The sequence below is a fragment of the Hypanus sabinus genome, chromosome 8, assembly GCF_030144855.1.
Source record: "Hypanus sabinus isolate sHypSab1 chromosome 8, sHypSab1.hap1, whole genome shotgun sequence".
Lineage (NCBI taxonomy): Eukaryota > Metazoa > Chordata > Chondrichthyes > Myliobatiformes > Dasyatidae > Hypanus > Hypanus sabinus.
In genome coordinates, this window is record NC_082713.1 from 149,241,918 (window position 1) to 149,267,102 (window position 25,185).

Below are 25,185 nucleotides of genomic sequence, written 5' to 3' on the forward strand. Positions count from 1 at the left end.
AGTATTAAACTGACAATATCTCATGGAAAAGTATTCATATTATAACTGTATTTGTGATGTTAACAGATTTTATATATAGCTTTGTCATTTGGCACATATTCTGCTTTCAGAAACATATTTGCTGGTTCTTATGTAAGCATATGGCATATTATCATTCGGGATTGGAATTTTGTGATCATAGAACTGTAGAACAATACAGCACAGAATCAGCTCCTCACACCAATGAGTCCATGCTAACAATAACACCCACTCAGCTCTCTCAGTTTCCAAGATTATTACTGACTCTTATTTCTGTGTAACATTAACTCTTGCTTAATTTTATTGACATGTATTTGGATGGCAGGTTGCTGAAATTTATTTTCACTATAAAGCAACAATCTGATGCCAAGAAAAACAACAGAAGCAGCTCCAATGTAGTTTGTGATGATTGAAGATAGCCCAATGTATTACCTGCTTTCATTTGGTGACTTTAAAAACTTTCAGTAAAATTGTTTCAAAAGGAAATTAACTAAAATCTATATATCTGATTCTCATGATCTACTGCCTTTGTCTTTAACTTTAATCATGTTTATCTATTATTACTAAAATTCTCCTTTATTATTAGTGATTGTGCTCACCATTGTGAAAATCTACAAGGAGCACTGTCACAGGAAAGCAGCATCAAGGACTCCCATCACCCAGGCCATGCTCTCGTCTCACTGCTACTATTGAGAAGAAAGTACATGAGCCTCGGGACCCACACACCAGGTTGAGGAACCCCTCACCCATCAGGCTCTTTTACTAGAGGGAATAACTTCACTCGCACATCACTGAATTGTTTCCACAGTCTATGGACTCATTTTTAAGGACTCTTCATCTCATGTTCTTGATGCTTATTGCTTATTATTTATTATTATTATTTTCTCTCTTTCTCTTTGTATTTCACAGTTAGTTGTTTTCTTTTTGCATATTGTTTGTTGTCTGTCCTGTTGGCTGTGGCCTTTCATTGAGGCTATCATGTTGCTTGTATTTATTGGATTGCCCATAGCAAATGAATCTCAGGGTTGTACATGGTTAACAAATTTGATGACATATGTTGGTGATATACGTATTTAGATAACTTGTTTACTTTGAACTTTTTGAATCTAAATGTATTTATTGTGAAACCACTTACGGACAGTGAGTGAGTCGTCATTTCCTGAGACTGTAACTTTTTAACTATCCCTGGACAAAAGTTATATTTAAAACTGTTTACTGAAGCATACAATTGAACATACTGTGTTGAACTTGCATCATTTAGTATGTATTACTTTCAAAATATAATTGGAAACTAGGAGGGTGAAATGCTCCAAGATAACATGTGGAAAAAAACATAATGTTACTATATTTTTCCTTTAGAACACAGGTGCAGTTTTAACCACAGCACAAAATTTCCATCTGGTATACAGCTGTTCATTATAGTGTGTCACAACAGCAATTGCATCACTTACAGTACCTTATTGTGAGCATGTCCATAAAGTGAAGGAGAATGTTCCTTAGTTCTTTACTTTTCCCAGTAAGGCTGTTCTCACTTTGATTGTCAATCTTAGGTAATTATTTAATAACTTTATAAAATTTTCAAATTAAACTTTGCAATAATTAGCTAACCCAGAGGCTATCCAATTATGTCAATGCTATTGAATTTGTTCTGATCTTGTACAGTCAAATTTGATGTAATAGAGGAACAAAATTATCAAATAATGCAGCAAAGAAACAATTATACTTTTAATTTAAAAAGGCTTAGGGATTCAAATGCTATATTTGGTAACATTTGAAGATATTGGAAATTAAATTGGTCTGCGTGGTAGCTGTTTATCAGTGTATTTAAGTGTCTAATGATTAAAAATAGCATTGAAGTGCAGGTACATAATTTTGATAGAAAAATGTGGATGATGCAATCATGGTAAAGATCATGATATATACTATTGGACTAGGCATGCCCAGGCATCATCCCTGAGGAGGATGTCAAGGCTTGTCATTGAAATGTCGGTTGAAGTTGATACCTGTACCCGGCTGGGACCCTGAGAAGAATTTATTCATTATATACACCGGGGAAATAGTAGATCCTTTTTCATGGTAAAGAATAGTGTGCACTTTGATGGCTATCTCATGGCAGCAAGAAGCATATAGAGTAGGGTTATGGTGATGCAGTCCAGTGTACAATTGCGGATTTCTGTTAAAAATTGCCACTTTTTAATTGCGTACATCAGAGAATTATCTGTGTTAAACCAAATATTGGTACCTCACCAGTGTTAGCCACCTTAACGTATCCTTATTACCAGTAGATAAAGAATAAATGCCATAATATGATTTAGTTAATGGACATGATGTAGTGTGCTATAGCATATGGCTTTTGTGTGTCCACGAAGGTAATTCACTGTAGTTGTATAGGATAAACAGTTCAGGTGCTATTTTAGGTCTAGATTGAAAGCACTAGAGAAGAATGTAAATAAACACTGACACAAACAAGGAGGTGACAATATCAACAGTTTTAGTCCTAGAGATAAGTTCTTACTAATATTTCTTAATGTCCCTGTTGATTTCTTCATCATCTATTTGCTATGAAATATTGTTTCATGGCATACAACTAGTTATTGAAACAACAGTATAGGATGCAAAGTCAATCTGATATTTTGGGGTTTTATGGAGGGATTCAGCAGTGAATTAATATTTAAATTACTGGACCAGTAACCTAAAAGCCTAGTAAATGTGCAATTGACATTCATATAACTACCTGGAATTTTAAAAAAAAGATCGATATCAATGGTCATAAGATTTTTATAAATATCCATTTGTGACGAGAGTCCTTGATGAGGATGGTTTAGATCCTAGCTGGATTATCAAACTGGATCAAGAACTGAACACAAAACAAACACCAGATGATATAACTGGTAAGGTTTATGATTGAGCCCTGAGGCTCCCTTCAGGTGCTCTTTAAATACTCAGTTCTTGGCACCCAAAACATGATTGCTAATTAGTGGGACAGCCATGAATCTTTAAAGGGGCCGAGCCAGTCACCCATATTCCAGAGAGTTAGAACGTCTAATGTCCAGAAACTGGCACAGTTGGGTGCATATCGTACCACTATCTGATTCACTGATACCTTCAGAGGACTTACACTACCACCATGGCCCGAATGCAATTCCTGACCAAATGTGGTTGATTGCAATACTCTTAAAATCTACTCAATTGTGTGACAGCTGGAAAAGAGTATGACTGAGCACACCACCTGACAACCTATCGATTTAATTGGATGCGGCAAGTTGGTCTGCTCCAGTCAGCTTTCAAAATTCATTAAGGGCGGTCAATTTGCTCAGCCTGCAAAAGCCTATATAAATTGAATGAGTAAAGTGTAGGGACCGATGTGAAAATTGGAGCGCCATCCCAAGACTAGCCAAACAGCTTGACACAGTCATGTTCACTGAATCAAACCCTACATACAATATTTTAGAATCTTCCTTCAAACTCCCTGGGTACACGGTTTTTCAAATAATTTTCTCCACATCCCAGCATTTTGTTTATATACCAGATACTATATTTGCTGAAAGGATTTTTCATGGAATTGTTATTAGATATACAATTAATTTTCACAGTACAAGACCCTGACAGAACAGCATATTTAAAGTTAACATTCTTTAAAGTTTAAGTATGTTATTGCATTATAAAGAAAACATTAATTATAATGCTATTAACACAATTCCTCTTCACGATTGCTTTAATTTTTATTCTGTAAAATAGTTGATCCTCCTTGAACATAAGAAAGTTATAAATACATGCTCTGTCAAGCACAAGAATGTAGTATTCAAGGATTTTTTTTAAAAAACTGTCAGATTAAACATACTTTCTGCAAGGCTGCACAACAAATCATTAGTGAGCTGTGCCAACCATGAGATCTACATTGCCTTAGGATGAAGGTAAAGCTAATTTACTGCAGTACAAGTATCACCTTAAGGGTATCTGGGGACAAACTGTTCTCTTAATGGTAGTTTTGAAATGTGATTTACTTCTAGTATGGACCTGATTCTTCTAGTACATTGGATATCTGTTGTAACCAGCCAAACCAGTTTACCACTGACTGCAGAATAGGAGAGTGAAATTCAACTTTGGTAATAGTTTTAAACATGATGGTGAATCTAAGACCATAAGACATCAGGAGCAGAATTAGGCCATTTGATAATGCATCAAATACTGATCCTTTTCTCCCCTCCTGAGCTCCACACCCCAGCCTTCTCCCTGTAACCTTTGATGCCGTGTCCAATCAAGAACCTATCAACCTCCACCTTAAATACACCCAACGGCCTGACCTACATAGCTGCCTGTGGTAATAAATTCCACAAATTAAACACGTTTCTCTGCATCTCTGTTTGAAAGGACACCCCTCTATCCTGAGGCTGTGCCCTCTTGTCCTAACCTCTCCCACCATGGGAAACATCCTTTCCATATCTACTCTGTCTCGGCTGATGCACCAGCAATAACTCTCAGAGACGGGAGGTGAACAAAAGGCTTTTATTAGCAGCAAAATGGAGCATGGCATCTCGGAGACTGAGCGAGGAGCAGTGCCTCCAATCGCCTTTATACAGGGGTATGTGGGAGGAGCCACAGGAGCAGTCAGCAGAGGGGCATGTCCAGACAGGTATACATAGTTTACAATATTGGCCTTTCAACATTTGAAAGGTTTTAATGAGATCCCCCCTCATTCTTCTAAATTCCAGCAAGTGCAGACACAGAGGCATCAAATGTTCCTCATATATTAACCCCTTCATTCCCAGAATCATTCTTGTGAACCTTTTCTGAACCCTCTCCAATGCCCCCACATCTTTTCTTAGATGAGCCCAAAACTGTTCACAATTTATGCCCTATTCTAAAACTCACTGAATTTTCTTAGTCATTGACTATTGTGCAAAATAGTCTGCCAATTCACTGTTATCATGTCATACGACAACAACACTCAAATTTCATGCCCAATAATTCTGAATTGCTTATGCATGTCTTTGCTTTCCACCAGCTTTCATTTTTGAAAATTCATTCAGAAATCTGGAGATTGTCAGAAGTAAAAAGATTCTGCAGATGCCGGAAATCTTGAGCTACAGACACAAAACACTGGAGAAACTCAGCAATTCAGGAAGCATCTACAGAGGAGAATAAACAGTTGACATCTCAGGCTGATAATTTTTATCAGGGCGTTGGCAGAAGCCAGGAAAGGTAGGTAACAGAGGGGGAGCAGTGTGACGAAGTTTCTTTGAATTCTTATGAAAAAGTAGATTTAAACTTTTTCAGAACAGTATACCTCAAAGAGACTTTGCAGTGGAGCTCTGCCTCCTATATTTCCAATACCGATGAAGGGCTCAGCCCAAAACTTCGACTGTTTATTCCCTCCAAAGATGTTGTCTGACTTGCCGAGATTCTCCAGCATTTTGTATGTGTTGCTGGGGACTCTCAAACTGGTTTCTTGCTAAGAGCATCCTTCACAAGTTCTATTATTGACCTTAATTTTTTTTTCAGCTGTTTGTCAATATGCTTGCACATTTGATAAAACCAAGTGGGTCTTGTTGAGGTGTGAGGGTAAAGGAAAAGAGTAATTAATATGTGCAATTTAAATTAAAATAAGCATTACAATGTAGTAAGTTAAAATTCCTCTGGTCACTTTCCCTTTGGGTATCACAGTACATTGACCTTGCCCAACCACAATTTCATGTTTGTTCCCACCCACACAACACAAAGTTTTCTTTTTTTAAAAAATAAGTCCTGCAAATAGCCAAAAAGGGTAGAAATGATGGATCCAAATTGGATTCATGCATTCTACAGGAAAAGTGATATGAATAGTTAAATGATTCAAATAATGAAAATCTGATAATTTGATCATGGAAATCGGAACACAGGACTTTACCCTTGAGGCTGTTTCGCCGCTCATTGAGATCAATGTGGTTTCTTTTTTTTAACTCCTAAGTCTGCTTGTTTTCGCTCTATATCATTTCGTATCCTGGAATTTAAAGATCCATCCATCTTATTTACCCCCGTCCTTTCCAGTCCTGATAGAGGATGTTGGCCCGAAACGTCGCAGGAGGAAATCGTTTGCGTTGTCTGGTGCTAACAAGTATGAAACCTCGGTTGGACAAAATCGATATAATACAAAACCCAAAGAGAAAGTGACTTTGTGAAATGACCAGTGGAATTTTTAACTCGTCATTCGGCAAATGCAAAGTAAATCCAGAGCAACACACACAAAAGTCAGGCAGCACCTATGAAAGACAATAAACTGTTGGCGTTTCGGGGCGAGAAATTTTGACCTGCTGCTGCAAAACATGTTATTTTACATTTTAATTTAAATTGCAAGTATTGGTAACGCTCCCACCCACAGGCGCTGCCTACGGCAGAGACGGAGACCGGAGCGCCGGCGAACACGCCGCCACATGGGAGTCAGGGCCGCGCGGCCACGTGACAGACACTTCCGGGTCGGAGGGCGCGCGGCACTGCTCCCGGGAACAGGTTGGCGGCGGCTGTCGGACAGGTGAGCAGTCGGTTACCCCCCCTAGGTACCGGTACCGGTACCGGCCCCGGCGGCAGGACCGGGGTAGCGGTGGAGATTCGCACCGCTCGGAGCCCTGTGTAGGATTGGGAGATAAAACTTCTGCTTTGGATTAAATGTAGGCCTGGGGGAGTTGACGGTACCTGACGCTCTTCGCCGCCACAGAGACGGTACATGGCTTGTCGAAATTGCCTTTGATCAAAGTTGAGCGGAGAATAAATGTCGGTACCGCAGTTATGGTGTACTGGGAGATCTGCTGCAGTATTTTCAGCCTTAATTCCTTCTGTCTCCAATGCCGAGTATTAGAAATAACAAAATGAGTGAATGTTCAGTTTATACACTTCTCTCTGTTTTCTGGAGGACTGATTAAAAATGTAATTGAATCCTAAAAGCACGGGTTATAACTATTATTGTGCCACTCCAATAAATCATTATTCTGCACCACAGCACCTACAACCTCCAAAAGTATACCTGGTTGATCGTGGCTTCTAAATGCCATGTTGTCTAGCAGGGTTGGAGATATGTAATGTTTAGTTTTCACTGGAAAGAAGCTCGACAGGCCCATGAGAACGTCTGTACAATGATGAAAAGTTCTATTGCTGCTGTTGGTTTAGTAAATTGTATTTATGGAAGCTAAAATATTTCTTGGACCAGGAACTCTTTGTGCCACAGGGAATGATGGAAGTCATTGCTTCTTCCAAAGAGAAATTGGGATTTAGAGTAAGTAGTGGTAGCGGTTTCATTGCACAAAAAAGCAGTTGGATATTAGTCAAAAAACTTACTTGTAACATTCTATATGTTGAATGAAATAAGATTGAGGGATATTAACTCAATTACTCGTATCCACAATTTGGGATGTTTGCTGGTCATTCTGTAGGTAGAACCATATCTGATGACTTTTAAAGCGTATTTTAATGCTGAGTAAAGATTGTAAAGAGCACCAAATTTCTTGGTGTTCACCTGATGGAGAATCTCACCTGGTCCCGCAACACCAGCTCCATAGCAAAGAAAGCCCAGCAGCATCTGTACTTTCTGTGAAGGCTGAGGAAAGTCCATCTCCCACCGCCCATCTTCATTACATTCTACAGGGCTTGTATTGGGAGCATTCTGAGCAGCTGCATCACTGCCCGGTTTGGAAATTGCACCATCTCGGATCGCAAGACCCTGCAGCGGATAGTGAGGTCAGCTGAGAAGATCATTGGGGTCTCTCTTCCTGCCATCATGGACATTTACACTACACGCTGCATCCGCAAAGGAAACAGCATTATGAAGGACCCCATAATCTCCCTCCTGCCATCTGGGAGAAGGCTCCGAAGCACTTGGGCTCTCACGACCGGACTATGTAACTGTTTCTTCCCCGAAGCTGTCAGACTCCTCAATACCCGGAGCCTGGACTGACACCTTGCCCTATTGTCCTATTTATTATTTATTGTAATGGCTGCACTGGTTTTGTGCACTTTATGCAGTCCTGTGTAGGTCTGTAGTCTAGTGTAGCTTTCTCTGTTTTTTTTTACGTAGTTCAATCTAGTTTTCGTACTGTGTCATGTAGCACCATGGTCCTGAAAAAGTCGTCTCATTTTACTATACTGCACCAGCAGTTATGGTCGAAATGACAATAAAAGTGACTTGACTTGAGTACTTAAGTAGAAAAATAACCTAGAGACTCTAATGTGACTATATACTTTGGAGTCATTAATTGGAATCATAGAACTGTACAGCACAGAAATAGGTCCTTTTGCCCAGTTTGTCCATGCCAACAACGATTTTTGTCTGTGCTAATCCTGTGTATGTCCCTTTACTTTTTTCTCATCCAGGTATCTACCCAAATTCCTTAACCACTGTAATCTGGTTCCACCAGCTCCTTTGAGAGTTCTGTGTGGAAACACTTGTTCCTTGCATTTTTAAAAAACTTCTTTCACCTTAAACCAAAGACCTCTAATTGTAGACTCCTTCACTTGGGGGGAAAAAGACTGTGACTACAATTATATGCCTCATAATTTTAAAAGCCTTCAAAAGGTCATTCCTTTGAAGAAGAGAGTTCAAAAGACTTGACTTTTTGAGAGAAAACATTTGCCTTATCTCTGCCTTAAAAAGATGACTCCTTATTTTTCAACAGATACCTGGTTCTAATTCTCCTTCATAAGGAAACATTCTTCCTATGTCCAATTGGTCAAGACTGCCCTGGATGTTCTATGTTGCAGCTATGTTCCCTTCCTCTAAATTCCTGTAGATACAAATCTAGTCTATGCAATGGTTTTTAAAAATATATTTCAAAAATGAAACTTATCCATGAAGTATATAGAAGAAATATCAAGAAAGCTCTGCATGAATTTCTTTTTGCATTCCTGATGTCATTCTGCCTCTGCATTCAGTATTATAGGTCCTATTCATTTGTAAAGTTATATTCTGTTTACAGAGCATCATTGCACACAAGGCCTCCTTGGCCAGTTCAATCTTAGAATTTGAGAGGTATTCACACAAGACTCACCCTCTCAATATCTTATGTATTTGCACTTTGAATGTAATCCTTCACCATAAACCTCTGCATTAGTGGCACCGAGCTTCAGTGCTTTCCTAGCATGCACTCCTTCAGCTTGGTCTGGGCCAAATGGCAGCATTCCCTCACAGAATCTTGTTAGCTTTAGGCAGACCAAAGAGCTTCTTTCACAGAGTTGTTTATCTGTCAGTAACATGATGTTTGCCTTGGTATTGCCAGAGTCTTGCTCCCTTCAGAAGTTATCTGATGACTCTGCCATAGTTAGATGCATCAGCAAGGGAGAGGAGGCTGATTACAGGGCTGCGGTGGGAAACTTTGTCACGTGGTGTGGGCAGAATCATCTGCAGCTTAATGTGAAAAAGACTAAGGAGCTGGTGGTGGAACTGAGGAGGGCCAAGGCACCGGTGACCTCTGTTTCCATCCAAGGGGTCAGTGTGGACATGGAGGATGACAAGTACCTGGGGATACGAATTGACATTAAACTGGACTGGTCAAAGAACACTGAGGCTGACTACAAGAAGGGTCAGAGCCATCTCTATTTCCTGACGAGACTGAGGTCCTTTAACATCTGCTGGACAATGCTGAGGATGTTCTACGAGTCTGTGGTGGCCAGTGCTATCATGTTTGCTGTTGTGTGCTGGGGCAGCAGGCTGAGGGTAGCAGACACCAACAGAATCAACAAACTCATTCGCAAGGCCAGTGATGTTGTGGGGGTGGAACTGGACTCTCTGACGGTGGTGTCGGAAAAGAGGATGCTGTCCAAGTTGCATGCCATCTTGGATAATGTCTACCATCCACTCCATAATGTACTGGTTAGGCACAGGAGTACATTCAGCCAGAGACTCATTCCACTGAGATGCAACACTGAGCGTCATAGGAAGTCATTTCTGCCTGTGGCCATCAAACTTTACAACTCCTCTGTCGGAGTGTCAGACACTCTGAGCCAATAGGCTGGTCCTGGACTTATTTCCACTTGGCATAATTTACTTATTATCATTTAATTATTTCTGGTTTTATTTTGCTATATTTCTACTCTACTCTTGGTTGGTGCAACTGTAACGAAACCCAATTTCCTTCCGGATCAATAAGGTATGTCTGTCTGTATTAATCTGACCTATTGGTCAGAAAACCTCCTGTTATGTAGCTGCTTGGGATGAACTACAACAGGTTCAATAGGTACATTTAATGTCAGAGAACTGTATACAATATACATACTTCCTGAGAATCTTTTTCTTTGCAAACATCCACAAAAACAGAGGAGTGCCTCAAAGAATGAATGGCAATTAAATGTTAGAACTTGAAACCCCCCCCCCCTCCCATGCACAAGCAGCAGCAAGGTAACGACCCCACCCCATACCAGCAAAAAAGCATCAGCAACAGAGACCATTACATCTTTTTCCAGACATTTTTGCAAAGAGTGGGAGCTGGATCTGAACGATCTCAGGACCATCTGGGAGGTTGAAAACAACATATGTTTACTGAGATGGTCACATCCAAAGTGCAAGCTTCAAAGAATAGGTGACCACCAGGAGAAGTGAGGGGAGTAAGCTGTCAGTGCAGGGTTCCCCTGTAGCCATTTCCTTCAGTGACAAGTTTCCCATTGCTGCGGGAGTGGGGGATGGAGAGTGACCTATTAAGAGACAGCAGCAGCCTCCAAGCCAATATCACTGTGGCTGCCTCTGAGACTCAGCAGGGAAGGGAAAAGTCAGTCAGAGCTATAGTGAGAGGAGACTCAGTAGTTAGAAGGACAGACAGGAGATTCTCTTGCTGAGAAAGAGACACCAGGGATGGTCTGTTGCCTCCCAAATGCTAGGGTCTCAGTGCAGCTGCAGAAATTTCTCAAGAGGGAGGGCAAGTAGCCAGATGTTGTGGTGTTTGTTGGTACCAGTGACATAGGTAGAAAGTGGGAAGAGGTCTCGCACAGTGACTATAGAGAATTAGGGAAAAGACTGAAGAAGAGGACGTCCAAGGTATTACTCCCTGTACTACGTGTCAATCATGGCAGGAATAGGATGATAATACAGATGAGGAAGTGGTGCAGGGGGCAGGATTTCAGATTTATGGATAATTGGGATCTCTTTTGGGGAAGGTATGACCTCCACAAAAAGGACTGGTTACACCTGCAGCTGTGGGGAACCTATATCCTTGCAGCCAGATTTGCTAGAACCATTGGGGAAAACTTAAACTAATTTGGCAGGGTAATGGGTACCAGAGTCATGGGGCTGAGGATGGGCTCATTTGGTGTACAAGTCAGTACATTGTGTAGTGGGACTGAGGAAGAACAGGCAGATGATAGAGCAAGATTGCAGTCAGTGGGATGAGTTGAAGTGTAACGTGTGTGTGTGCGCATGCATGCATGTCCTTAACTCCTGATGGAGTCATTGGGGTGCCGTCATGACAAGCTTTTTGCACCGATCTGTTTGGTGATTGCTCACAGCATGGCGTGTCTTGGGCATCCTGAAACATGGTAGGCAGAGGAGGTGGGGTTGTGTTCTGTTGGTAAAAAATGAAATCAAATCCATAGAAAGACATGACATAGCATCAGAAATGTAGGATCGTTGTGGGTAGAGCTAAAAAAAATACTGCAAGGGTAAAAATTCCCTGATGGGAGTTATATACAGACCTTCGAACAGTAGCAAAGATGTAGGCTACAAAATACAACGGGATAGAAAATGCATATCAAAAGAGCAATGTTATATAGTCACGGGGGATTTCAATGTGTAGGTAGACTGAGAAAATCAGGTTGATGCTGGATCCCAAAAGGAGTAATTTGTAGAGTGCCTACAAGATGGCTTTTTTAGTGTGGTTGAGCCCACTAGGGTATTGTGCAATGAACCAGAATTAATCAGAGTGCTTAAGGTAAGGTAAAGGCACCCCTCTATGGTATGGTGTTCATAGTGTGATAGAATTCACCATGCAGTTTGAGAGTGAAGTAAAGGGAATTACAGAGGCTTGAGAGAGGAGCTGGCCAAAGTTGATTGGAAGAGGACACGAGTAGGGAAGATGGCAGAGCAGCAATGGCTGGAGTTTCTGGGAGCAGTTCAGAAGGTGCAGGATAGATACATCCCAAAGAAGAAGTAGTATTCTAAAGGCAGGATGAGGCAGCTGTGGCTGACAAGGGAATCAAAGCGAACATAAAACCCAAAGAGAGGACACATAATAGAGCAAAAATGTGTGGAAAGTTGGAGGATTGGTAAGCTTTTAAAACCCAACAGAAGGCAACTAAAAAAGTCATGAAGGGAAAAGATGGAATACAAAGGTAAGCTAGGCAATAGTATTAAAGAGGATGCCAAAAGTTTCTTAAGATGTGTAAAGAGTAAAAGAGAGGCGAGAGTAGATATTGGACCACTGAAAAAAGATGCTGGAGTGGAGGTAATGGGGAACAAGGAAATGGCGGATGAACTGATTAAGTATTTTGCATCAGTCTTCTCTGTGGAGGACACTAATAGTATGCCGGAAATTTGAGGGTGTCGTGGAGCAGAAGTGAGTGAAGTTGTCATTACCAGAGAGAAGGTGCTTGGAAAATTGAAGGGTGTGAAGGTAGATAAATGACCTGGACCAAATAGTCTAGACCCCAGGGTTGTAGGCCAGAGTCAGCATGGTTTCCTTAAGGGGAAATGTTGCCCGACAAATCTGTTGAAGTTCTTTGAGGAAATAACAGCAAGATGGGAACAGGAGAGTCAGTGGATGTTGTTTTATTTTCCAAAGGCCTTTGACAAAGTGCTGCCCATTAAGCTGCTTAAGATGAACACCCATGGTACTACAGGGAAGGTATGAGCATGGATAGAAGATTGGCTGACTGGCAAGAGACAGAGTGGGAATAAATCAGGCCTATTCTGGTTGGCTGCTGGTGACTAAGAGTGTTCAGCAGGGGTTGGTATTAGGAATTCTTCTCTTAACATTATACAGTATATTAAAGATTTGGATGATGGAATTGATGGTTTTGTGGCCAGGTTTGCAGACAGTACAAAGCCAGGTTGCAGAAGCAGGGAATCTTCAAAAGGACTAAGTTGACTGGGAGAATGGACAAAGAAGTGGCAGATACCTTGAAAAAGTATTCAGCCCCCAACAGCTTGTTCACATAAATGAGTATTGCAACGAGGGATTTAACTAAGAATTTTTATGTGTGAATCACAAGCTCCTTTTTCCCAGTTGAGCCCAAAAAATAGGGAACATTGTAAAGCATGAAAAACTGAAAGTTCAAAAACATAGATGTCAGCAGTTCAAAAGTATTCATCTCTGCTCACTACTTAGTTGAACCACCTCTTGCAGCTATTTCAGCTAGCACACTATTAGCTTTGCATCATTCGATGGAGCAAGATTTGCCCATTCCTCTTTGCAAAATTGCTTAAGCTGTGCCAGTTAGTTGGGAAGTGATGGTGGACACCAGTCTTAAGGTCTTGCCAGAGATGCTTGATCGGGTTAATGTCAGGACTCTGAATGGGTGACGCAAGGACATCAGTTTTTTTCATTTGAAGTCACTCCATGGTTGCTCTGGCAGTGTGTTTTGGGTCTTAGTCCTGCTGAAAGATGAACTTCCTCTTCAGTTTAAGCTTACTGGCAGAGGCTAGCAGGTTTTTATCCAGGATCTATATGTATTTAGCACCATTCATCTTCCCATCAATCCTGACCAGATTTCCAACCCTGCTGCTGAAAAGCATCCCCATAGCTTGATGTTAGCTCCACTATACTTTACAGTAGGGGAAAGTTGTTACCTGTCCGATGTGCAGTATTAGATTTATGTCACATGTACTGCTTAGAATTGAGGCCAAAAAGTTCTGCTTTAGTCTCATCTGGCCACAGGACCTTCTTCCACATCTTTGCAGTATCATTTAAGTGGTGCTTTGCTAAGCAGGGACATGCTTTTTTTAAAGCAGTACTGTGGTGCAAATGTAATATTGCCATCAGGTTAACTTGCAGGTTGAGTTGGTGGTAAAAGAAGGCAAATGCAATTTTAGCATTCATTTCAGGAGGACTAGAATACATGAGCAAGGATGTAATACTGAGGTTTTTTAAGGTATTGGTCAGACCACACTTGGAATATTGTGAGCAGTTTTGGGCCCCTTATGTAAGAAAATATGTGCTCGCATTGCAGAGGGTCCAGAGGAGGCTCACTAGAATGACTTCATGGAATGTAAGGGTAGATGTCTGAGGAGGGTTTGATGGTTCTGGACCTGTAATCGCTGGAGTTAAGAAGAGTAAAGGGGGGCTTGGAATTTCATTGAAACCTGTCTAATATTGAAAGACCTATTAGTGGATATGGAGTGGATGTTTCCTGTAGTGGGAGAGTATAGGACCAGAGGGCACAGCCTCAGAATAGGGGAATGTCCACTTAGAACAAAGATGAGGAATTTCTTTAGACAGAGGGTGCTGAATCTATGGAATTTATTGTCATGGATGGCTGTAGAGGCCAAGTCATTCAGTAAATTTAATGTGGAGTTTGATAGATTCTTGATTAGTCAATGCGTCAAAGGTTGCAGGAGAATGGGATTGAGAGGGATAGTTAATCAGCTATGATGGAATGGCAGAGCAGACTCGATGGGCTGAATGGCCTAATGCACAAACTGCAAAGGTGTGGGCAGTAATCTCACAAGAAATTCAGCAGTTGCTGGATTTCCAGTTCTGATAAGAAACTTACTCTCAAACATCGACTGTTTATTTTCCTCTTTAGGTACTGCCTGACTTGCTGAAATGCTCCAGCATGTCTCTATTGGATGATCATTTTATCCACATTAAGGCACTCTTAAGGATAGCTTGCGATGGAAGTGATAGTCCAGCTGTGCAAGAATAATCTATTGGGGTGGTCCTCTCTCAATGCCAGTCAGGTGATGTCTTGGTGCTTGTTGGTGTGCTCTGGTAATGAGACATTCTGTCAAATGCATATAAATATTGTACCCATCACCTGTAACATCTGCAGGACATTGTGGGCAGCACAGTAGTGCAGTAGTTAGAGCAATTGCTTTATTGCGCTAGTGAACATCGATCAGGGTTCAATTCCTGCCACCATCTGTAAGGAGTATATACGTTCTTCCTGTGTGGGTTTCCTCTGGGAGATCTGCTTTCCTCCTACATTGGAAAGATGTACAGTTAGGGTATGTGAAGTGCCCTACCCCCAGCAGAATTCTTGGATTGGATTGATTGTTGACACATGACGACACATTTCACTGCATGTTTCGATGTACATGTGACAAATAAAGCTAATCTGTAATCTTCTTTAACTCTTTACATTCAATTCTGACCATTGCCCAATGAGCTTGCAGTCAGAGGTATTTTTAGACCATAAGATCTTGGAGCAGAATTAGGCCATATGGTCATCAAATCTGCTCCGCCATTTCATCATGGCTGATAATTTTTTCCTCTTAGCCCCAATCTCCTGCCTTTTCTCCGTATCCCTTCATGCTCTGACCAACGAAGAATCTATCAACCTCTACTTCGGCCTTAAATATATGTAAAGACTTGGCTTCCACAGCCTCCAGTGGGCAAGGAATTTCACAGATTCATCACTCTCTGGCTAAAGAAATCCCTCCTCATCTCCATTCTGAAAAGGATGACCCTCTATTCTGCAGCTGTGTCCTCTGGTCTAAGACTCCCAGCACAGGAAACATCCTCTCCACATCCACTCTATCAAGGCCTTTCAGCATTCAATAGGTTTCAATGAGATTCTGGTGAATACAGGCCCAGAGCCATTAAACACTTTTCATATGACAAGCCATTCAATCCTGGAATCATTTTCGTGAACCTCCTTTGAACCCTGTCCAGTTTCAGCACATCTTTTCTAAGATAAGGGGCCCAAAACTACTCACAATACTCTGTGAAGACACCAGTGCTTTATAAAGCTAATATTGCATTTGCCTTCCTCACTACAGAGTCAACGTGCAAATGAACCTTTAGGGAATCCTGCACAGGGTCTCCCAGATCCCTTTGCAACTCAGATTTTTGAATTTTTTCTCCATTTAAAAAATAGTCTACCCTTTTAATTTTTCTACCAAAGCGCATGACCATACACTTCCTGACACTGTATTTCATATGACACTTCTTTGCCCATTTTCCTAATCTAAGTCCTTCTGTAGATTTTCTGCTTCCTGAAAGCTACCTGCCCCTCCACCTATCCTCGTATCATCCGCAAACAAGGCATGAATTATGTCATCCAAGACATTCACATATAATGCAAAAAGAAGTGGTCCCAACACAGACCACTGTGGAACACCACTAGTAATGGTACCCAACTGGAAAAGGTTCTCTATATTTCCATTCTTTGCTTCCTGCCAATCAGCCAATGCTTTATCCATGCTGGTATCTTTCCTGTAATACCATTGGCTTTTAACTTGTTAAGCAGCCTTGTGTGTAGCACCTTATCAAAGGCCTTCTGAAAATCTAAATACTCAACATCCTGCTGGTTATTTATTCAAAGAATCTCAACAGGTTTGTCAGGCAAGATTTTCCTTTAAGGAAATCATGCTGATTTTGGCCCATTTTGCCATGTGCTTTCAAGTACCCCAAAACCACGTTCTTAACAATCAACTCCCAACATCTTCCCAATCACGGAGGTCAGAATAACTGGTCTATAATTCCTTCTGCCTCTCTCCCTTCATAAAGAGAGGAGTGACATTTGCAATATTCATGTCTTTTGGAACCATTCCAGAATCTAGTGAATCTTGAAGGATCATTTCTAATGCCTCCACAATCAATTTAGCCTCCTCCTTCAGAACCCTGGGGTATACACCATCTGGTCTGGGAGACTTATCTACTTTCAGAGCCTTCAGTCTCCCAAGAACCTTTTCTCTAGCAATGGCAACTTCACACACTTATGACCCTTGACATTCTGGAACTTGCGCCATTCTGCTTCCACAGCGAAAAATGATGCATAATACTTTTCAGTTCATCTGCCATTTCCTTGTTCTCCATTACTACTTCTCCAGCATTATTTTCTGATGGTCCAATATCCACTGCAACCTCTCTTTTACACTTTATGTATCTGAAGAAATCTTTGATATCCTCTTTAATTTTACTGTCTAGTTTACTTTCATATTCCATCTTTACCTTAATGACTTTTTTAGTTGCCTTCTATTGGTTTTTAAAATTTTCCTAATCCTCTTACTTTCCATTCATTTTTGCTCTGTTATATGCCCTTCTTTGGCTTTTATGTTAGCTTTAACTTCTCTTGTTGGGTCATCTTGCTTTTGGAAATCTTCTATTTTGGGCCGTAATTACCTTCTGCCTACCAAATTGCTTCCAGAAATTTCAGCCGTTGTGCTGTGCCATCATCCCTGCCAATGTTCTTTTCCAGTCAGTTTTGGCCAACTCCTCTCATGCCTCTGTAATTCTCTTTACTCTGCTGTAATACTGATGTGTCTGACTTTATCTTCTCCTTCTCAAATTCCATGGTGAATTTGCCTCTAAAGATTCTTTTACCTTAAGCTCTCTAATCAGTTCTAGTTCATTGTATGACACCCAAATTCAGAATAGCTGAACCACTGGTGGGCTCAATCATAAGCTGTTATAAAAAGGCCAGCTTGTAAGCATTCTAGGAAATCCCCTTCTGGGGAAAATCAGATAGGTGCCAGATCCCAAATCTAACCTCCATGATGAAATCCTCCGTGACTATTGTGACATTGCTCTTTTAGCATGCACTTTCTACCTCTTGTTGTCATTTGTAGACCACATCCTTACTACACTTTTTGGGGTCTGTAGTTTGAGTTCAGAAGATTGACCTTCTCTTCCCTTCCGGTCCTGATGAAGGGTCTTGGCCTGAATCATTGGCTATTTACTCTTTTTCCATAGATGCTACCAGGCCTGCTGAGTTCCTCCAGCATTTTGTTTGTGTTGCTATGAAGGACAGGTAGTCAGGTAGAAGGACTGGTGACAATAAACAGTCCATCAGGGTGTGCGTTCTGCAGTTCGCTAATAGCCTTCAGCAGACGACGTACCTCCTGGTTCATCCATGGCTTTTGGTTTGGGAAAATACTGTAAGTCTTTGCAGGCACACACTCATCCACACAGGTTTTAATGAAGTTGGTAATAACTGCTGCATACTCATCCAGGTTCGAAGATGAATACCTGAATACAGTCCAGTCCACCGATTCAAAGCAGTCCTGTAGGCGCTCCTGTGCTTCTCTTGGCCATACCTTCTTGGTCCCCACTACTGGTGCTGCAGTCTTCAGTCTCTGCCTATATTCAGGAAGTAGAAGTACAGCCAGGTGATCAGACTGGCATTCTTGATGGTGGTGTAACAATGGTCCAGTGTGTTGTTTCCTCTAGTGTTGCAGGTGATCTGTTGATGGTAATTGTTTAGTGATTTTTTTTCAGACTGGCTTTGTTAAAATCTCCCAAAATGATGGTGAAAGCGTTAGGGTGCATTGTTTTGTGCATGCTGATCCCATTGCTCAGATCATTTAAAGCTTGATTGACATTGGCCTGAGGTGGAATGTATACTGCTACCAAAATGACTCCGGGGAATTCCCGTGGTAGGTAAAAAGGACAGCACTTAACTGCTAGATATTCCAGGTCTGGTGAGCAGAATTGGGACAGCACTGATATATTTGTGTACCAAGAAGAGTTGGTCATGAGGCATACTCCTCCACTTCTGCTTTTGAGAGACTCTACAGATCTATCTTGACAGTCTTTAGTAAACCTGTCGATCTGAATTGCTGCATCCAGTACGGAAGAGGTTAACCAGGATTCAGTGAAACAAAGGACACAAGTGGTCCTAATGTCCCTCCGATTCAGCTCCCTAGCTCTGAGATCATCGATTTTATTCACCAGAGTCTGCATGTTTGCTAGCAAGATGGTCAGTATTGGGAGTTTAGAATCCTGTTTCCTTAAACGCATTTGTATTCCTGATCTACAGTTTCCTTAATGGAATCCTATGAGGATGCATCTGTCCACAATCAGTATTGTTTCCATCAGTCTTAAGCAGCTATAGTTCGTGTAAATGCATTTAGACATCTTTGTTGACTGTACTTCCCCACATAAATTCTATGAGAGAAAATATTATTCTGCTTTACAGATTTTTTGGCAATAATTTGTGAACTCAGCTTGAATTTCCATAACCTGAATCGCTATAATGTGGGTGTTGCCTGTTTTTCAGATATAAATGTCACAAATTAAATCTAAATTATGTTTCTTTATTTAATATTTAATTTCTCACTCATTAACTTTAACATTGTTAATTTTATCAATTACTTGCACGATTGTATAATAGTTTTATGCAAGTTATTCCAATATTATAGTTGATATGTCATGGTAGATTTTTGTATTCTGCATTTAACACCACCACCCATGAACAAAATAACAAGATACTTAGCAGCATAATGATTTATCTCCTCTGTTCCTAAAGTAATTGTCTTGATGAAAATTTCACTAATACCTTGAAATACTGCCATCATTATATTTTCCATTTAGGTCTCTTAAATTGAAAGTTATATTTGCATCAGGATACAAACTTTTGAATTGGGTTGAACTTGTCGCTGATGGGATATGACTATTATGTTGCCTTTTCTAAAGCTGTGCCAGCATACTCATCAGCAAATCAAAAATTAATGCTGCAACTTTGGTGTTTAACTGGTTTTAAGATCAATGTGTTATTGTTAATGCATTATTAAATAAAAACACAATATCAAAGGCTAAGCATTTGCACTCAGTGGCCGCTTTATTAGGTGTACCTTTACACCTCCTTGATAATGCAAATATCTAATTAGTCAATCAGCGGGCAGCTACTCAATGCATAAAAGCATGCAGAAATGGTCAAGAGGTTCAGTGGTTCAGACCAAACATCAGAATGGGGAAGAAATGTGATCTTAAGTGACTTTGACAGTGGAGTGATTACACTGGACAAGAAAGATTTTGCTTCCTGAAATCTTACAGATTTTGGACTGTTGACCATGAAATGTTTTCTATCTTCTCCAGGCATGCCTGAGAATGTTCAGGCAGGGCAGATGCTGCAGAGCAGGACAGGCTTTAGAAAGGCTATAAAAGCATCACGCATACACCATTCTATGCTTTGCATGTACATGTATATCGGCTTGCGATCAAGTTGATGCGCCTGCTCTATGTGCATAGCATATTGTGTGTACTCATTATTATAAAGTAATTGTATTTTCAGGAGTATTTGTAATAGCTAAATGGTGCCACTGTTGCAACGACCATGATACTTTCTGTTATGTTTATGGTGAGTATATGCTTAAATCTCAAAGACGAAGCATGACTCCTCTTACGGACTCTATGAACTGTAGGAAAGCTTTCTATGGAAAGCCCATGGACTCGACTTTGGGTGTAAAATTGATGACCAAGACAAAGCTTGGGCTCCTCACATTTGTTGCACAGCATGGGGTGTCGATCTTAGAGCTTGGCTCAGAGGTACTCAGATGTCAATGCCATTTGCTGTCCTGATGATATGGTAGAGCAGACAGATCATGTGACATACTGTTACTTCTCTCTGACCAGTGTGTTTGATTTCTCTGCTAAAAGCAAGAACTCAGTTGAATACCCCAATCTCCCCTCAGCCATGAGACCTGTTCCGAATGACAATAGTTTTCCAGTACCAAAACCACCAGAGACAAGGAGTCTGGAGGAGGCTGACAAAGGTGCCATGATGCATGAGCCAAGAATGGAAAACTCATACAGAGTTTGAACCCTTTATGCTGAGTGAGCCTCATCTGATAACTCATTCTGATTTAAATGGCCTGGTCAGAGTCTTGGGTTTGTCAAAGGCAAAAGCAGAATTTCTGAATTCAAGATTGCAAGGATGGAATCTGCAGTCACCAGGCACAAAAATTTCCATGAAGGATTTTGAAATTTGAGACAGATGTTTTCCAGAACAACTGATGCCAAGATTAAATATAACATTTTTTTGTTGGTCCACAAATCAAACAGGTCATCAATGATATGCAATTCCAAGAACTTCTAGTGGGACTGGAGAAAATTGCATGGAAGGCATTCAAAATATGTTGTTGAAAATTTTCTTAGCAACTACAGAGCACTGAACTGTGTGTAACTGCTTCAAGCATACAAGACCATGAAGAGCACACCATGCCATTAAAGATTCATTTTCTGCATTTCCATTTAGAGTTCTTCCCTGCAAATCTTGGTGCTGTCAGTGACGAGTATGGTGAAAGGTTTCACCAGGACTTTGCAGTCACGGATTAACGGTGTCAAGGCAAATGGAATCTGTCAATGCTGGCTGATTATTATAGGACACTTAAGTGAGAAGCCTCAGATACTGAGTACAAATGAAAATCATTGACAAAACATTTTTAGCTTTGTGGAACTATTGCACAGCATTAACATCATTATGCAATTAAATGGATTATATTTAGTAAAAGTTAATTACTAGTATTTCCAAATTCCTACACAATATAAGTAGTCTGAAATTATATTTGGGTTCAGCTTCAAGCAATCTATCATAACCACAAAAAAAAATCTGAGGAAGCACCATTTTGAAAATATTTGTTGTCCATTGTTAGTGGTTCTAAATAGGGTGGATTGAGTATCTCAGAAACTGCTGATCTTCTGGGATTTTCAGTCTCAAGACTCTAGAGTTTGCAGAGAATGAAAACAATAATCATCCAATGAGCTGCAGTTCTGTGGATAAAAATGCTTTTTTTTAAATTGAGAGAAGTCAGAGGAGAATGGCCAGACTTGTTCAAACCGTCAGTAAATGAAATAACCATGCATTACAGCAGTGGTTTGCAGAAGAGCATCTCTGAATGCACAACACGTCAAACGTTGAAGTGGATGGGCTACAGCAGCAGAAGACTGCACAAGTTCCACTCCTATACCTAATAAAGTGGCCACTGATTGTATAATTCCCAAAATGCTAAGCTTTAAAATGTAGGTAATTTTAGCAAATCATTAAAAAAAAAATGAAGAGGGGAGATTCAGCAACTTTAATGAGCGTGAAATTTTTTTTTGCCCTTCCTGGATTTAATCCAAGCTGAGTCAATTTTTCAACATAGTTTCTAATGAACATAATGAACATGAACATATAACATAAGTTATAAAATATTTTACCTTAGCCAGATTATTTATCTTGAAAGAGCAGTTTTTTAAAGAACTTGCCATGTAGCTAAAATCAGTTTGTGATGAAGTCAAGGCAGGGCACTGTCAAAATGTAAATTCTAATTCCCATGGAGAGGTTTTAATATAAATTTGTAAGATTAATTTCTTAATGTTGACATCTGTTAGGCTTTGAAACAGTAAATCCCCTCCTACTGTAAATACTTAAACATTTAAAATTGATGGAATAGATGTGTTTGAATGGATTAAAGGTGACTACATTTCTGCTAGTTCATTGTTACTGAGTGCATGGGCAAAGTTACCAAGCAAAATAATTGGAAAAAAGCATTTCAGTACATATGAACATACGTGGCTAGTGTGATTTAAAATCTTGCTTTAAATATAACAAGAAAAGTAGTTACAATAACAGTCATAAATATTGTTATGACTGGTATGGTAGCACAGTGGTTCATGCAATTTCTTTACAGTGCCAGTGATCACTGATTGCGGTTTGATTCCTGCCACTATCTGTAGGGAGTTTGTATGTTCTCCCTGTAACCACGTGGGTTTCCTCCAGGTGCTCCAGTTTTCTCTCACTTTCCAGAAGATATATGGTTAGAGTTAACGAGTTGTAGGTCTACTATGTTGGTGCCAGAAGCCTGCAAACTGTCCCCTGCACAGTCCTCGGACTGTGTTGGTCGTTGATGCAAAATGACACATTTTGCTGGAAGTTTTGACGCTTTTATGCACGTATGAGAAATAAAGATGATCTTTAATGTCTTGAATAACACATACACAAAGTGCACAAAGTCAGCAAGTCAGGCAGCATTCATAGAATGGACATTTTGGGATGAGACCTTTCATCAGAACTGGAAAGAAAGAGGGTAGAAGCCAAAATAAAAAGGTGGGGGGGGGGGGTGGTGAAGGTGTATAAGGTGATGAGAACTGTTGATCGTGTGGATAGTCAGAGGCTTTTTTCCAGGGCTGAAGTGGTTAGCACGAGAGGGCACAGTTTTAAGGTGCTTGGAAGTAGGTACAGTGGAGATGTTGGGGTAAATTTTTAACGCAGAGAGTGTTGAGTGCATGGAATGGGCTGCTGGTGATGATGGAGGTGGATACGATAGGGGCTTTTTAAGAGACACCTGGATAGGTACATGGAGCTTAGAAAAATAGAGGGGTATGGGTAACCCTAGGTAATTTAAAAGGTAAGGACATGTTCAGCACAGCTTTGAGGGCTGAAGGGCCTGTATTGTGCTGTAGGTTTTCTATGTTTCTATGAAGGGAGGGAGTATAAATAAGCAAATGATAGGTGAGATGAGGCGAGGGAAAACGTGAGTAATTAGTGGAGATGGAGGATGAAGTAAGAAGTTGGAAGGTTATATGTGAAAGAGGTGAAGGATTGAAGAAGTGATTATCTGATAGGAGAGGTCAGTGGACCATGGAAGAAAGGAAAGGTGGATGATAGTGCCCTATTAGGTATGGTCTCTGTTATATCAAAAACTGAAGAATCAAACATTGCCCATTCAAAAATTGATCTGTTTGTGATAACTCATAACGCTTGAATAACAATAGCTTTGCTGGAGTGACATACTAAACCCAGAAGACATAGGAGTAGAATTAAGCCATTTGGCCCATTGAGTCTGCTCTGCCATTCAATCATGGCTGATCCTTTATCCCTCTCCTCAGCCCCACTCCCTAGCCTTCTCCCTGTAATCTTTGATGCCGTGCCCAATTAAGAACCAATTAAGCTCTGCCTTAAATGCACCCATTAATCTGGCCTCCACAGCTGCACTTGATAATAAATGCCATAAATTCACCACCCTCTGGTTTCTCTACATCTCTGCTTTAAATGGATGCCCCTCTATCCTGAAGCTGTGCCCTCTTGTCCTAAATTCCCCTACCATGGGAAACATCCTTTCCACATCTACCCTGTTTAGGCCTTTCAACATTTGAAAGGTTTCAATGAGATTCCCCTCGTCCTTCTGAATTCCAGTGAGTACGTTCCTTGTATGATAACCCTTTCATTCCTGGAATCATCCTTGTGAACTTCCTCTGAACCCTCTCCAGTGCCAGCACATATTTTCTTAGATGAGGAGCCCAAAACTACTCAACACTCAACCTCACCAGTGCCTTATAAAGCCTCAGCATCTCGTCTTAGTTCTTGTATTCTAGACCTCTTGAAAAGAGTGCTATCATTACATTTGCCTTCCTCACCACCAGCTCTACCTGCAAGTTAACCTTTTAGGGTGTTCTGTACAAGGACTCACAAGTCCCTTTGCATCTCAGATTTTTGGATTTTCTCCCATTTAGAAGATAGTCTGCACATTTATTTCTACTACCAAAGTGCATGATCATGCATTTTCTGACATTGTATTTCATTTTCCACCCTCTTGCCCGTTCTCCTAATCTGCCCAAGTCCTTCCTGCAGCCTACCTTTTTTCTCAGCACTACCTACCCCTCCACTAATCTAATTTTCATATCATCTGCAAACTTAGCAGCAAAGCCACCTATTCCATCATCTAAATCATTGATATACAGCATAAGAGGTGGTCCCAACATCGACCCCTGCAAAACACTGCAATCTTCATATCTTCAGCAAACTTGGCAACAAGCCTCCTGCCAATCAGCCATTGCTCTACCCATGCCAGTAACTTCCCTGTAATAACCTGGGCTCTTAACTTGGTAAAGAGCCTCATGTGTGGCACCTTGTCAAAGGTTTATATTTGGACCTTCATGAAAGTCCAAATATGGAACATCCACTGCATTCCCTTTATCTATCCTATATGTAATCCCCTCAAAGAATTCCAACAGGTTTGTCAGGCAAAATTTTCCCTTAAGGAGACCATGCTGACTTTGCCCTATCTTGTCCTGCGTCACCAAGTACAACTTAACCTTGTCCTTAACAACTGACTCCAACATCTTCCCAACCACTGAAGTCAGGCTAACTGGTCTATAATTTCCTTTCTGTGGCTTTCCTCCTTTCTTAAAGAGTGGATGACATTTGCAATTTTCCAGTCCTTTGGCACCATGTCAGAATCCAATGATTTTTGAAAGATCATTACTAATGCCTCCACAGTCCCTTCAGCTACCTCTTTCAGAACCCTAAGGTGCAGTTCATCTGGTGTGGAAGACTTATTGTCCCTTGGGTCTT

The 25,185-nt window shown here is 40.7% G+C and overlaps 1 protein-coding gene across 6 annotated transcripts in view; it reads left to right on the top strand.

Annotated features, from left to right (window-relative positions):
- Positions 1-6,376: 6,376 nt before the first annotated feature.
- Positions 6,377-25,185, top strand: part of LOC132398583 (coiled-coil domain-containing protein 91-like) — a 179,804-nt gene continuing 160,995 nt past the window's right edge. Inside the window, exon 1 of one of the 6 annotated variants that reach the window (XM_059978232.1) lies at positions 6,377-6,526. The gene's annotated coding sequence lies outside the window, so the exon portion shown is untranslated. The remainder of the gene's footprint in view (positions 6,527-25,185) is intronic. The other 5 variants (XM_059978227.1, XM_059978231.1, XM_059978230.1 and 2 more) reach the window with 5 other exon arrangements.